The sequence below is a fragment of the Psammomys obesus genome, unplaced genomic scaffold (genome assembly GCF_907164565.1).
Source record: "Psammomys obesus unplaced genomic scaffold, mPsaObe1.curated_primary_1811, whole genome shotgun sequence".
Lineage (NCBI taxonomy): Eukaryota > Metazoa > Chordata > Mammalia > Rodentia > Muridae > Psammomys > Psammomys obesus.
In genome coordinates, this window is record NW_026596034.1 from 37,686,935 (window position 1) to 37,695,373 (window position 8,439).

At 53.0% G+C, this 8,439-nt stretch overlaps 1 long non-coding RNA gene across 1 annotated transcript; it reads right to left on the reverse strand.

Annotated features, from left to right (window-relative positions):
- Nucleotides 1-2,920: 2,920 nt before the first annotated feature.
- On the reverse strand, nucleotides 2,921-5,155 carry LOC129687041 (uncharacterized). Its single transcript, XR_008721728.1, has 2 exons — nucleotides 5,007-5,155; nucleotides 2,921-3,928 (listed from the first exon to the last, which is right to left on the reverse strand). It is a non-coding gene; the product is annotated as an uncharacterized LOC129687041 (long non-coding RNA).
- Between the last annotated feature and the right edge of the window lie 3,284 nt (nucleotides 5,156-8,439).

The following is an 8,439-nucleotide window of genomic DNA, read 5'->3' on the forward strand; positions in this document are numbered from 1 at the left end:
AGGATCCCGGTGTGCCATGTGTGTGCAGGATGCATGGAGGTCAGAAGAGGGCATAGGACCCCGCCCCCGGGACTGAAGTTACAGATGGTTGTGAGCTGCCAGATAAGTGCTGGGAATTGAGCCAGGGTCCTCTGGAAAAGCAGCCAGAGCTCTTAACCGTTGCCTGAACCATCTCTTCAGTGGCCCCATCGCTCTGGTTTGCTGCAAACTCATGAGAGGGCTTTAGGAGACAAAGAGATGCCAGGATGTCCAGAGACAAGGTCCTGCACAGAGCATGGCAGAGCTGTGGCATCATGGCACCCACAGGCCAAGTTCAGTCCCCAGCAGAGCATGTAGCTGGCATGGTGCTTAGCTCCAAGAGCCCAGATATGGCTTCCTGAAAAAGCCCTGCCTTCATCACTCCCTCAGAAGCCACGCCTCTCTCAGTCTCCTGCTGCTGCTGTCTCACTTCTGCATCAAACATTCTCTGGCAAACATGTAAGAATTTCCAGGCTTAGCAGACAGGCCCACCACGGGCGGCCCACCCAGGGAAGAGAAACCTTTGCCACCTTCCTGGCCCCAGCCACCTCCCTCTCATCCAGGAAGGGTCATAGCCTGAGTCACAAAAGGCTTCAGGGAGAGGCGTGGGAGATGGGCTTCAAACTCCATTAGTCCGCACTGCATGTGCATGAGCACAGCCGAATGCCTGCTTCCCACCACCCCACCATAGCTGGGGAAACCGAGGCACGGAGGGCTACTTCGCCTGAACCTAGTTGGACTTTGGAAAAGACAAAGTTGGGTCACATGCTGGTTCTACCCTCCCTGCTTGAATGGCTTCAGACAGACCCTCCTGTCTTGTCACCTGTAAATGATCTCAGGGACTCCCAACAGGGCTGCTGGGGGTGCAAATGGGACACAGCCTAGCTCTGTTCCCTTGCTCTACACTTTGCTATCCTTGCTGCCTATGAATGCCAGAGAGCAAACCAGCACACAGGAAACACACTGTCGATAGTGAGAAATGGCTTAGAAGGGGCAGGAACATGCTGCAACCCTCATCTTTGAGGTGTGGTTTTGACTGAGAAGGTCCTTGCAGGTTTTGGAGGAATCTGATCCTGCCTCTGAATGCAGCCACATTCTAGTGGCTTTCCCTCAGCCTTAACTCCCCTCCCAGTCCACTACTCCTAACTCCCCCAGGATGGGTCTGTTTTAGGACTGGCTCCTTACAGACCAAATTCCAGAGCAACAAGGGCCAGAAGGCCCAAGTAAATATCAGCCTCATTGTCATGCATTAGAATGACGAACAGATGGTTGGGAATGGTCTCTCTTGAGAGTGGGCTACGGAGGTGGCAGTGGCTCAGTGACCTGCCCACATGTCAAAGTCTCCCATGTGGTGGTCAGTTTTAATTGTCAACTTGACCCAATCTGGATCACCTGGGAGTCTCAACGAGGTATTGTCAAAGTTAGCATTGCTTTCGGGGAGGGTTTTGATTACAATCTACTCCAGGGCAGGGCTCCTGTGCTCTGTAAGCGTGGGGAAAGCACGCTGGGCACTAGCTTGCATACATCAATCCACTGCTCTCTGCTCCTGGCTGCAAGTGTGGCGTGACCAGTCTTCTCAAGCTCTTGCTTCTGTGTCTTCCCTGCTTTGATGGACCTGGAATTATGAGCTAAAATAAGTCCTTTCTTTCCCAAAATGTCTTCTAATAGGATAATTTAGCACAGCGAACAGGAAACAAAACCAAGCCAGAGACTGTGCCCTGGCTGGGCTGCTGCCTCTGGAGGATGGACTGTCCTCAGAGGGTGTGGCTCCCATGCCAGGTGACCTCAGGGAGCAGCAAACAGCAGGAACAGCATGTCAGGCCCCAGAGCTGGCCACCAGCACCACCAGCTAGGCTCTGCAAATAAGACACAGCGAATGGGGTTTGGTGGCAGACTGGAGTCCTCATCTCTCATTCTGGCTGTGGGACCTGCAGACCATCATGTGAATGAAAGGGGACAACGTGTGTGGACAGAGGGGGTGTCCAGGCACTGTTTCTGGACACAGGGGTAAAACCTGATGTGCCAGGTTTATTTGTGCCTGGGATGAATGAAAATACCAGGGGTCTGAAAGGTGTGTGCAGGGCTCCCATATAGGTTTAAGAAGCCTGAGAGGGGACCTGGGGCTGTTGTTCCATCCATGACACTGACCTCTCATCGGCTGGGGCACATGGCATTCACCCTGCAGCCTTCACAGCGGCAACCCACAGAAGGCCCAGGGCCAGGATGTGTAGGAGGGGAATGGGAGTCACCAGACAGACTCAAAGAGGGAAGGTGACAGGGAGAGACAGAGAGGAAGGAAAAGACAAGGAGGGAGGAAAAGGGAGGAAGACCTTTGGCGTCATTCCCAGCAGTTGTGTTTCTAGGGAGTGCATTTTCCCTTTATTTCCCACTATCTGTTTCCCAGGATCTCTGTTTGGTCGCTGGAAGGGAGGATGGCACGCATATTCATCAGAATCCAGAGAAGTGGGCCATATTTAAATACATAGGGTATGTCTGATCAGAGCGGTGTGGCACACAGCTGCTCTGTCTGAGGATGTGTGCCTAGCGGTATACGGCTATATGTATGATTGGGGTATATGGGTGTATAACTAGGGTGCACCAACTTATATAATTGAGAATATTCAATTTGCATTATTGGGGACATATGAATTTGCAAACGGATACATGCATTGTTTACTTAGTCAGCTCCTCCTCACTGGGACAAATATGTGAAAAAAAAAGCCATTTTAAAAGAATTGTTTTGGGGCTGATGGCTCAGCAGTCAAAGGCGCTTTATGCTAAGGGCGGTGACTTGAGTTCAATCCTGGTGTCTACACAGTGGAAGGGGAGCCCTGACTTCCTCACGTCATCCTCTGACCTGTGCATGCTCGAAACAGCACACACGCACAATAAATGAACAAAACACGGATTTTAAAAGATTTATTTTGGCTCATGGTTTCTGAGGCTCCAGTCCATGGCCAGCTGGCAGCGGTCCTGTGGGCCTCATGCGACCGTGTGGCAGAGCAAAGCTGCTCACTTCATGGCGGTGTGCCAGAGGCAGAGGGATATAGAGGGGAAGCGGCAGGAAAATGCCATGCCTCCAGCTCCCTACTTTCTCCACGGAGGCCCCTTTCCACTGCTTCCTGGTGCCATCAACCTTGGTGATCCAGTCCCCTCCCAGAGGTTCCAACTCTGGGTGCTGCCAGATCAGAAGGCAAGCCTACGACACAGGGGCCGTCTGGAGGACACTTCATGTCCAAACCATAACAGTGCTCATGTGCTTGTGGCCGGCACTGTGCTTGCTCAGTCTGCTCTGTGGACGGGGCTGGGGCTGCTTCCAAGCATGAGAGAGGCATCTACGAAGTGAGGGCTGACCCCAGAGCGCAGGTGGAAGGTACCTCATAGTTGTGCCTGTGACCTCATGAAGGTGCTAACCTGACTCCGAGAAGCAAAAAAAACGCAGAGGGGCAATAGTGGCCCAGCAGGCAGGAACTGTAGGTGAACACCTCCCTCCCGCTCCCCGGAACTTTCCTACGTGGCCTAAGCCCGAAATCCATGGGGAAGGAGACTGGGAAATGTAGCTCAGGCCAGCTGAGTAGGTGATGGGTAAAACCACCCTTAACCCCTTTTGCCAGAAGTCTGCTCCTCTTGAGTCAGAACAAGGGCCAGGTGGAGGTGGAGGTCAGGTGACATCTTGGAGGGGTGATGTGGTCAGATGTGGTTGTAGGGCAGCAGGCTTGAGTTGGAGCAAGGTGGGGGGATTAGTGGGTGGACCGGCTACAGGTGTGGCTGGGTTGGCGGAGCTCCCCCAGGCTCCAGTCTCTCCCAAGTGCAGAATTCCACAACCTTTGAGGGTTCCTTGGGACCCATCTTGTGGCCCGTATGGCCAGGCCTTTTGCCCAGAAAGGAGAGGAGACTCAGGTCAAGACACCTAAAGGGAGAGAGAAATGGAAAAATAGTTTAACTAAGCTGTAAACAAGTGTGGTAGGGAGGTTTTCACGGTCCGTGGCTGTTTCCGAGTGAGAGTTCCTTTCTGGAGCTTGGGCAGGGCCAGCGCTGGGCCCTGGCACGCCTGGGATACACCCTCCAGGTGCCTCTGCTGCCTTTTCCTGCCCACAAGGGGATCCTCAGTCTACACAGAGTGAGACCTGCTCTCCCGAGAAGAGAATTACTCAGAGGCATACACGCTGTCGTGAGGTCTGCCTGGGGTGACTGAGGTCTGCCTGGAGTGATCGGGCTCGGGCCTGCATTGCTAAGTGAACTTTGGCCCCACGGGCGCTGGGCAGGAGGTGGGGAATCTGAGGCCCCATCTCTAGGACTGGCCATAGGGGGCATGTTTACTCCACACTGCCTAGCCTCCTGGCTCCTCTTTCTCAGCCTGTGTCAACTTCATGTCAAAACTCTTGGTGACCCTGCTTTGCCTTCTGCCCTCTGACCTCACCAAAGATGCCATTCCTGCCAGGGCCATCCTGCAAAAAATAATAGCACAATTTGGGGGCATCTTTCTAAAGCAGGTAAGCTCACCCAGAGCAAAACTGGAAGGCTGGGCCGTGGCTCAGTGTTTCTCTAGTATACACGGACCCGGGATTCAATCCCAGCAGTGCAGGCCCATTGACAAAAATCCCAAGACAAAAAGAGCAAATATGGACGGTGTCTGGGATCTCCCTATTCCCCATCTGACCAACATGAATTTCCCAGGTGAGAACAACTCACATGCAGACCAGTTTAGGGAGCCAAACACCCCCGTGTAGCAATTCCCCAAAGTATTTCAGACTCGGGTACACTTTCTTGGGAGGAGTCAAAACGGACCTGCAAACTCACGGGGTAAGGTGTGTGTCACTCATCCAAGATGGTGTGTGCCAACCAGGAATGGAGTAGGGGACAGGAAATACGGGGAGCAACATCTCTGGGCAGGGTCTGAGCAACCTGCTCAAGCGTGGTTTCAGGTGAGCCTCAGCAGGCGAAGCCAGGCTCTGAGAGCCGGGAGGCCAGTGTGGCTGGCTCCTCACCTTCCCTTCATTCTCATTCCCACAGGGGACTGGGGAAGAGCGGTTCTGATGGTCTTCAGGTGGGGCTGGGACCCAGGGCCGACTCCCGTTCTTAACTGGAACAAAGACAATCTGCGTGAGCTCTGGAGCTGACTGCTCTTCACCTGGTCCCAAAGACGACCTTAGGTACTGGGTAGCGACAGTCAGAAAAACACAGTGAGCAAAAGCGGGCCCAGTTGACTGTTGTGCACAGCCTGGGAAAATGCTGGCTGTGCTGCAGGTACATGCCTCACCCCCACCCCCATCACTTTCCCCAGAAACCCTGTATGGAGTTCCATACATCCAAATACACATGAACCAAACACATGAACCCAAAGCCTTCACTTGCCTGTCAGCTCCCTCATTCCTCGGGGAGATGCTGCCTGCTTCTGTCCCCACAGGGCACAGTTTTGTTGAAGGACTTATGGAACTGGAGTACAGCCCCGGAATGATACTGTTTACCCTTCCACTTCTGACTCAGTCACAGAGTGAACTCACTTCACCCCATGCTGAGGTCCATGTCTGGCAGGAATGACAAGCAGAGTGCAGGTCCATGGATAGGCAGGAGTGACGAGCAGAATAAAGATGACATGGGTTGCATTTACTCCACTAGCTAATAGCTTTCTAGAACGGAGGGACACAGTTTAGCCTCTGTGGCCTGCGAGCAACTGTGCCTGTCACCCTTAGTCCTCACGAGTCCTGGGAAGATGGTGGTGGTGTTGTCATTGCTGTGTGGACAGATGGATGTGTGGCAGTGTCTCACTGAGGGTTGGGCACCTCTGCTGGCCTCTGGGGTGTCTTCTGTTATGACCAGAGGTTCTCTCTATCTTTGAGGTGGCTGACAGTTGGACGTGAGGGAGTTGGCGTCTGAGGTGTGGTTGTGGCACATTTCTTTACTTGCTCTGGAGGTAAAAGAATAGCCCTTCCTGTTAGTTCCTGGCTCTGCTCACTTTCTGCACCTGACTCCCCTAACCAGACATGTTCACCCTACCCACACCTTGGATAAAGGGTTCCAGGGGTACCCCACCCCTTTCCACGGCAGCACATCAGCGCTTCTTTGGCCCAGTGCTTGGCACTCCCAATAAGCAGTTTATTGAAATATCTATCAGCGTCTCGTGGAAAACGTGAGTATAGTTCTGTGAACCGCCATGGGGGAAAACAGAACCTGTCTAAGCACCACCCATGTGAACAGAGAACCTCGCAGCCCACCCTGACCCACTGCATACACACAGCCCTGTGTATACCTGTGCCCGTGCTTCCCACCACTGCATGCATGCATACACACATCATGCACATTTCTCCTCCAACACACGTGTATACACACTCTCCTCCATGTCCCCTTAATACGACTCACACCCCACGTACCTCCGCACTATTCCCGCCCTGCCTCCGCTCTCTCCCTCTCCTTTCTCTCTCCCTCCCTCTCTCTCTACCTCTATCTCCTGACTCCTTCCGGAATTCCTGCCCCAGTGTTGGGCGGCACATCGTAAAGCTTCCCCCTGGGCTCTCTCATCTCTGTGAAGTTTCCCTTTGTCCTTTGTGAAGGGGGGTGGGTCTCAGTGCTCAGGAGCTGAGGTCTGTCAATGCGTGGAGGAGGGGAGAGGATGGAAAGCAGCAGTTGGCATCCTTGGACCTGCCCACGGAGTACCCCCCCCCAGCAGCCCCAGCTTCATATACTCCTCAAACTCAGACCGCATTCCATCTATCCCTGGGATTCTGTGGCCCCAGCCCTCCCCACTCCACTGCTCCAGGCCGACTCTGCCACGCACTGCATTCCCGTGTTCAGCAACAGCTGGCTGAGCTTAATTAAGCCCCACAGTGCTGGTTCCACCTGGTGAGGAATTAACAACAACAACAAAACAGCAAACATCAGAGGAGGGGGTAGGCTGGGGCCTCCTGCTTCTTCAGAGGTGGGAACAGGGCTGGGAATCCCAGCCTCTGCCTTTTCCTCCGTGACAGCCCTTAGATGCCTGCTGTCACCACTGAGTCCAGGGAAGGCATCACCAATCTTGGGAAGGTGGGTTTTAGCCTGTATCCTTCTCTGGGCAGGGCAGGCAGCCGGTTTCCCCTTCCGAGATGAGAGGACTCAGGCTACAGAAGGCCCCAACTTAGCTTGTCTGCTGAGGATTGCCACATGTGTGGCCATGCAGCCACCCAGCTAGAGGGCGTGTTTGTTGTCAGAAGGGTCCAGGCAGGTGACACATGAGCAGAGACTAAGGACCCCACACACAGTGACTCTGCAGAGGGGAATCATGGGTTGGCCCTGAGAGAAGCTGATTGGCCCCCTTCGATGTTCCAGCGTCCTGTCTGGGCTGTAGCAAAAGTGGTGCTGGCTGCGCAACCCCTGAGCAGAGCATGCTCCGTGCTCAGAGGGTCGAGTTGCTCTTAAGTCTGTGCTCCGAAGCAGTGGCCCCAAGAAGGTCCTGAGCCTCCATGCTCCAGGGCTGGGGCTTAGGAAGGCTGCCCATAGTCATCTCTGAGCCAGGCTGAGGGGCTGAGCAAGGGTGGGGCTTCCTCAGGTGCAGACTCCAGAGCTGGCTAGAGAAGTAGCCACAGCTGGGGGCACTCCATTTGAATGCTCTTCAGAATGCCAAACTCCAACAGGCCAGGAGATGTCAAGGCTCTCTGTCCACAAAGACTGGTTCCTCTGGAAGCTTTATCTATAATGTGTATACCTGTGCTTCAAATGCAAGCTTGAGAAATTTCAGAAAACAAAACAGCAGTTGGAGAAACAGCAGATTGTCTACATCATGGATTCCTGTACTCTGCTGAGTCCAGGGGCCTGTTCTGAACTCCCCAGCACCTAAAGCGACAAGGGAAAGGAGAGAGACTTGTTAGTTGTATGTTTGGATTTTGGGTTTTGTTTGTTTTGTCTTTTGGTAGGAGACATGGGAGCTTTGATGGTGGGGGGAAGCTTTTTTAACTGTGAAACCTCAAATGGGATCTTGCTCTCCGACTATGTCAAAATTACCAAACCTCCATGAACGTCAAGTGCATTGAAATAGCATTGTTAAAATATTCCACACTTTCCTTTTGCTTGCATTTGGGGGGAGTCCTGTGTATTCTGTCACTCTGGGGTGAAGGGCCCTCGTATTATCAATTAGGTCATGATGGTTGAAATACTGTCTTTAGCTCCTTTCCTCTCCCCGTTCTCTCGAGCCTCCTGATTTTCTGTCTGTATTTGACAGGGATGTCGGAACCTCCAACTGTGACTGGGAGTTTGTCTGTTTCCCTTTAGACCTGCCTGGATTTGTGTCATATGTTTTGAAACTCTTCCTAAGAACAGACTCACGACTATGGTTCTCCCTTGTGAGTTCATAAGTGATGTGTTCCTCTTCAGCCTAGCAGTACTTCTTGTCTGCAATCTCTCTATCTATCTATCTATCTATCTATCTATCTATCTATCTATCTATCT